Raw genomic sequence first — 7,877 nt, forward strand, 5'->3', positions numbered from 1 at the left:
ATCAATCCAACTTCTTCTTAAGAAATATTTGGTCCTATCTTACTTGTAAAGGTGTAAGAGGACACAAAACAATTTTCTTGCCCTTGTGTTGAATAGTGATTTTGTTGGTGACTCCATCATGTAGAGTTTGTTTATCAAATTGCCAAGGCCTTCCAAGTAATATGTGCCCAGCTTCCATTGGTACTATATCACAAACAATTTGGTCTTCATATTTTCCAATGGAAATGGGTACATTCACTTGTTCTTTAACTATTATTCCTTCATCCTCTTTTATCCATTGAAGTTTATAAGGTTTAGGATGATTATTAGTAGTTAAGCCTAGCTTCTCTACCATTCTTGAACTACAACAGTTGCAACAAGAGCCACTATCCACAATCATTGAACATGTCTTTTCAAAAACTTTACACCTTGTGTGGAATAGATTCTCTCTTTGTGACTGTTCTAGCTCAATATGTTTATTTTCAAGGAGTCTCCTTACCATAAGTAAGTCACCATCACAAGGTAAAGCTTCTTCTTCTTCAGAAGTGGATGTTTCAGACTCACTATATGAAGAACCCTCACTGTCACTCTCATGCTCAAGAATGTAAGTTGACCTTCTATTTCGACACTCAGATGCATATTGTCCTTTTTCCCCACATCTAGAGCACTTAGTCTCCTTACTTTTATGGTCTCTTGAAGGTTCTTTAACCCTTTCTTTTTCTCTCTCTCTTTCCCTAGACCCATCATACCTTGATTTAGATAGACTACCATCCCTCTTGTATTCTCTCTTATAGCTAGAACTAGTAGGGAAGTCCTTTCTAGTGGAGCTTTTCCTCTTGAGTTGTTGCTCCACCCTCACACAAAGTTGGACTAATTCATTGAGATCATTGTAAGGTAAGAGTTCTACCTTATATCTTATGTCATAATTAAGTCCACTTTGGAACCTAGCAATTGTTATCCTTGGTTCCTTTCTTATCCCAACTCTCAACATGAGTAACTCCATTTTTTGCCTATATTCTTCAACACTCATGTTTCTTTGTTGGAGCTTATGGAGCTTGTCCATTAACTCCCTATCATAGTAAGCTGGCACATGCCTTCTTCTTAAGGCAGACCTTAACTCATTCCAATACCTAATGGAAGGTAGGTTTCTCAATCTCAGATCTTTGACCAAGGTTGTCCACCAATATAAGGCATAGCCTTGAAATTTTAAAGAGGCCATAGTTACTCTCTTCTCATCATCTATTTGGTGACACTCAAACAATTGCTCAACTTTCATCTCCCATTCCAGATATTCTTCCACATCATCCTTTCCATGGAAAGGAGGAAGATCAATTTTGGGTTCCCTTGGCTGATGCTCTCTCACTCTATGATTTCTCCTAGGAGGTATTTGATAGTGGTCATCATTGTGATGACTACTATAATGCTCAGGTTCACTAGGTCGAGAGGATGTATCTCCAAGGTATTCTCTTTTTTTATGTGTAGACCCTTCTTTCTTTTTACCCTTGTCTTGATTGATCAAAAGTTGACCAATCATATCCTTGAGCTCACTAATCACTTTGTCCCTTTGTTGGAACTTTTGCCCAAATTCCTCTTTTAGTTGTAAGCTCTCACTTTTAGGTTTTACACTTCCTTGGACACTAGATTGACTCATTCTTCACAAGTAGGTTGAAATTATTTTCATAAGGTTTTCAAAGACTTGCACAAGTAATGAGTGAAAAGATTTTCACAAACTTTCCTTGCTTTTGGTGAAAAATTTCTAAAAAGATTCTAGAGGTAAAAAACGTTTCCAAGTAGTTCCCAGGAAGAAGAGGTGAGTCACAATTGGACAAGCTTAGAAACCAAGTTCTTCCTTAGCCAGAGTTTCCTTAGAGTTATCTTTTACCTTAGTTTCTAAGTAGAAATTATTCAACATATTTTAAAATGATAATGAAATGCTCCTAAAAACCAAAAGAAGGTTTAGTTATATGCTATACAACCCTATATACCACGGAGACTTAAAACAAAAAAATCAATCAAGCAATTTAAAGAAAGCAATAAAGATGCAAAATGTAAATGTTAGACGACCCTAAGTGAAAGTGCAAGTGACACTTGGAGCCCCTTGACACACCTCCACACTAAGAAAACGAAATTGCACTATTACAATGTTTAAATGTGATCTTGGAATTGCTTCAAGAGCATTTTCCCAAGTCACTTAGCCAAGAAATGAAAATCAACTTTAAACAGCAAAGGTTCCGTGATATGTGGTGTAAACAAACTTAAAAGAAGGCCTAAAACTAATGTAAGCTTCACTCTCTTGCTGTTGCAGATTGCTACTCCAAAACAGGTTGCACTTCAAGCTTTTCTGGTGTATTGTTAGCTGCTAGAGCAGCAGAGTTACAACTGCTTAAAAACTCCCTTTTTATTCCCAGTTCAGCCCCCTTTTCACTTCCTAATATGCTACCTCAGTAGGTAAAGGTTTCTGCTTCTGGATGCCTCACCATAGGCTAAAAAATGACCAAATGAATAGTGCAAACAACTTTGGAATGACAATTTAAACTTGCTCAAATGTTGTAAATGCATAGAAATAGCAGGATTCAACAATTCACCCTTGCTATAGCCTATATATGCAGCAAATTCCCACCAAAACTGCACTAGATTTAAGAAACTTGTGGAGATAAGGTTGGACAACACACACAATGACTCCAGAGAATGATATTACATTGAACTAAGCTAGAATTAAAGTGCTTACTATGATTAAACTCAATATAAACCAAACAAGATGTGACAGCACGGTGAAACGCTGGAACAGAAAAACTGGACAGCAAAGGCTACTGGTTTTTAAGGCAACCAAGCTATGCTAGATGCATTTCCTTGCTTTTAATGGTCTGCCATACCTTTAGCCACTTTAGACAACACCAAACAGGGGTGGAAAATGCATCAGAACAGACTTAAAAGACTTAAAACATATTCAAAGAAAACTTAAACCAGAAATGAATTTTCAATCATATTTAAACTTGAACCAGAGTTTTAGTGATTCTGCTCATATCACCAAGGCTAGATTAAGCTCTCATTTCCTTATTTGGTTGATATATGAATTCACTTTCATATAAAGTCAAGCACATCCAAAAACCAAAGTAGGAAAAACCAGATTTAATGACAAATTAAAACACTGCATCAGAATTTTGAGCACATGACTTTAACATACTGGAATTGAATTCTAAAGCTGGAAGAGACATAAGCAAGAATAATTCACCATTTAAAATGAGTAACAAACATGATTGAACACTAGAAACACAACACAGCAACAGGAAACACAAAATTAATGACTGGAAAAATTAAAACAAAAGCAACAAAAATACTCAAAACAAAAACTAGAAAACTGAAACAGAAAGCACAACAGAATGCAGAAATGGAGTGCAGAGATGGAGGAATAACTTAGGTCTTGGTGCGTGGACGACCTAAGCTCATGATACCACTTGATGGAAACTAATCCCAGCTGGAAACGTGCAGACAAAGGCTCCAAACCGGAAGAAACCAGTAGTGAATGATGGTGCAGCGGATTGATGAAATGATGTAGTGTTTGAGGTGTTTTAATGGAGGAAAGGTGTATGGGTGAAACCTCATAGCTCAGAGGGCCTTCCTACAAAGGAAGGAAGCTTGAGGAAAGGAGAAGTAGTAAATCAAAGGTGACTTAAGAGCACAAAAGCTGGAAAGCAAATTCTGCAGCATATCATTAAGCTCAAAAGTGAGAAAATACAAAGAAGGGACCCTCTTATTTATAGGTGAAGAGGAGCCTAATTTCTTATGTAATTCCCTCCTCAATTCAAATTATTTAGCATAGGAGGCACGTTCATTTTGATCCAGCAAGGTCCATGCCTCATTCCAGCTCAGCCAACAGGGTGCATGCTTCATTCCAAATCAGCCAAGTCACGTGGATTGGTCTTCTCTCGGGTGAAAAATGATGGTGCATTTCCCATTCCGCAACCACCTCCCTTTTTGGCTCCTTTGTTTGCCTTTATTGATTTAACTTCTTGGATGGCTCAATCATGGTCTCCAAGATTTATTAGTTCCTACAAAACAAAGTATAAGTGCTTTAGTTAAGAGAAGAAGGATTTTATAAGTAACCTTCCATAGAAGTAAAATGTTAGGTGATCCTTCTTCTTCTAGAATCTTCCTTGCCATGGCTCTAGTAAGAGGTCCAATGTGATTTTTTGATGGTCTTCCATCAAATTCCCTCTCATGTATACAAGAACTCTTCTTTATGCATTAATGTTAACATCACTCACTAAAGTACTTAGAACCCAATCCCTTGGCGCAATAAGTCTGCCTTAATTCCTAGTTCGTGCAATTACTAGCGTTCCTTGAGAATTATTACCCTTGGGAGAATTCAACAAGAACCTAAATTGTAAGGAAGCTCCCGACACTCATGCAATTCATAAATCATGCACTAAATGAGTTAAATAGAGCAAGCATTAGAAACAGATGAATTCCCTAACAAATAATGAATAAAGCATATAAATTAAAAATCAATTCAAATACATGAGAGTTCACAAGGTTACATCATTCCCCAACAACAAATAGAGTTTAGTTCCCCATAGACATGGAGAAACTATATGAACAATGGAAAAGCATGAGATAGTAAAACCCTAAGAGTAGAAGAGGAAGCTTCCGCCTCCAGATCCGCCTTTAGAGAGTAGAAGACTGTGTTGTTGTGTTGCTCCAGCCAGAGATACAAACTTAGAGCGCCTGGGTCCTTTAAATAAAGTTGGAAAAGAGTAGAAACAAGGCCCGGTCCAAAAGAGTCGAAACAGAGCAAAAACTAGGCCGAATCAGCAACGCGCGATGCTAGGCGGCTAAATTGGCTGCCCGGGCAGTGGACGTCGATTTCCGGAATGCTTGGGCCTCCAATCTCGCCCAGGCTTCGGGAGTCGGCCGCCATAGATAGAGTTTCAAAGGATTACATCGTTTCCCCAACAACAATGGAGGTTTAGTTCACCATAGACATGGTGAAACTAGATGAAAATAATGAAAAGAGTGAAACATAGAACCCTAAAAGTTCAACATCGGAGCTTCCGCATCCAAAATTCGCCTTCGAGGGGTGAAAGGAGGGTAATGTCGCCTCTTTCTGTCCAAAGATATCAACCCTAGGTCGACTAAAACCTTATATAGTTTATTAAAAAAATAGAAAATTGGCCAAACCTTAAGTAGACAACGCTCAGCGGTAGAATTGCGCTCAGCGGTAAGTGTGACACTTAGAGTGACGCTCAACGATGGCGCCCAGGCGTGAAACAATGCACTTAACAACACTTACTCAATTCAGCTCATCAAATAGAATTCAGTCAAGATGCACACATGTCTTGATTCAAAATAACTCATCATGGTGTTCACATAATCACATAATATCCAACAGATGTTATTCTCATGAATGATCAATTAACTAAGTATAGATGTAATCATCTGCTCATAGAATCATTCCTCACCAGATAAAGTGTTTCACTCAATCACAAAAGTGTATATAGAGACGTCACTCATTCACTCTACTATCACAATGTCACATGAACCAACTTTTCCTTTCATTTAACCACAATCAAACACACTCACAAGCAAGCATCATCACAAGGACAATTCTATGGCTTATAATGTGGCTGGGTTAAGAAGAAAATTGGTTTTTCTAGATCACAAAATCCTTGAGTTAAGAGATTCATTCATACTTTCCTCACAACCGTTCTTACTTATTCCCAACTTTCCCTTGCATTGAGCCTTTCTTTATCTTTCTTTTCTTTCTTTTCTTTCCTTTTTCTTTTGCTCTTCATTTGCTCAACCCTTAGCTCAATACTTATTTATTTTCCCTTTTCAAATGTCCCAACAACTCCAAACTTGAACCTTTACCAATACCATAATTGTCTCAACTTAACTCAAGGTACAGATTTTCAAAAAGGGTTTTCAAATCCTATTTAAAGCTAAAGGTTGAAAGGATAGAACACATTGTGCGCTCTTTTATTGGGTTAAAATCATGCATTGACTAAAAAGGGATAACAACAGATGGCCTTGATCATATGACACATATAAGCAAGTGATTCAATCATAGAAACCTTGGCAAAGTCATTCATGCTTTCATAGTAATAGCAATCATTCACAAAAACTATATGGAGTTCAAAATCTCACATATAGGTTCATTTAACATTCCATATATTCTAGATACACACCCTGCTTAGCATCATAATCACAATCACAACATCATGCATTTGTTCACATAGCTTGTGAAGAACCACCTGTATATCAGCATATGGTGCACAATCTCAACATCAATTGATATCCAAGCATCATCATGCAATACTCATCATGCATAACTCAATATCAAACCATCACATCAGATAAAGTTTCAAACATGGTACATCACAACCTATTCTAAAAACAGAAGCAAATAAGTTCATAAAACAAAGATAAGTTTAAAAACTGGGTTGCCTCCCAGTAAGCGCTTCTTTAACGTCACTAGCTCGACCCAATAAGCTCATGGATCCCTCAGCTTCATAAGTCTTGAGAGACATTCAACTTCTCCTCCCAAATAGTGCTTGAGACGTTCTTTGTGGATCACTGGCAGCTGGATCTACCAATGCAATTGCTCCATGAGGAAGCACTTCCTTCACTATGAACAGTCCTGACCACTTTGACTTCAACTTCCCAGGAAACAGCTCCAAACGTCAATTGAACAACAAAACTTGCTGCCCTGGATTAAAAACTCTTTTTATCAGCTCCTGTCATGGTAGAATTTTACCTTTTCTTTGTAATTCCTGGATGAATCATATGCATGCAACCGCATCTCTTCAAGCTCCAATATCTACCTTCTGCGTTTATTTTGAGTATCTGAGGGGTCAAAATTCAAAAGTTTTAGAGCCCACAAAGCTTTATGCTCCATCTCCACTGGCAAATGACATATTTTCCCATAGACTAGCTGGAAAGGTGATAAACCCATCGATGTCTTCATTGTCGTCCTATATGCCAAGAGCGCATCATCCAGTTTCATGACCAATCCTTTCTTGATGAAGCAACATATTTTCTCCAAAATCCTCTTTATCTCCCTGTTAGACACCTCAGCTTGCCCATTTGTCTATGGATGATAAGGTGCAGTCACCTTATGTCTCACACCATAATGTTTGAGTACTTTCGCAAGCTGAAAGTTACAAAAATGAGATCCTCCATCACTAATAAGTATTCTTGGTGTTCAAAAGCATGAAAAAACTTGTCTCTTCAGAAATTTAATCATAGTGTGATCATCATTCTTGGGACAAGCCAAAGCTTCCACCCATTTACTCGCATAATCAACTGCCACCAATATGTATTCATTGTTGAAAGATGGTGGAAAGGGTCCCACCAAATCAATACCCGAACAATCAAAGACTTCAACCTCTAAAATGCCTTGTAATGGCATCTCATGACGTCTTGCAATAGCCCCAGTCCTTTGACATTTATCACAATTTCTGGCATGATTATGAGCATCTTTAAACAGGGTAGGCCAATAAAATCCTGACTGAAGAACTTTTGTTGTTGCCAATTAAGATCTTCTAGAATTACTCCTACAGCTATGAAATTAGCCATATCAGCAAACCACGGCCTTTATTGGATATACATGAGTGTTTAATCTGAGAAAGATTCCTAGATTTCAGCTTCCTTGCTTGTAACTTCATTGTTAACCAACCTAGATAGGTGATCAACTATTACATTTTCACTTCCCTTCTTTTCACAAATTTCCACATCAAAATCTTGTAGTAAAAGCACTCATCTAATCAATCGCGGCTTAGAGTCCGGCTTGGTTAGCAAATACTTTATAGCTGCATGATTTGTCTAGATGATCACTTTAGACCCAATGAGATAAGGTCTAAACTTCTCCAAAGCATACACAATAGCAAGAAATTATTTTT

Source organism: Vigna umbellata, chromosome 2 (assembly GCF_029865625.1).
Source record: "Vigna umbellata cultivar VRB3 chromosome 2, Vumbellata_1.0, whole genome shotgun sequence".
NCBI lineage: Eukaryota > Viridiplantae > Streptophyta > Magnoliopsida > Fabales > Fabaceae > Vigna > Vigna umbellata.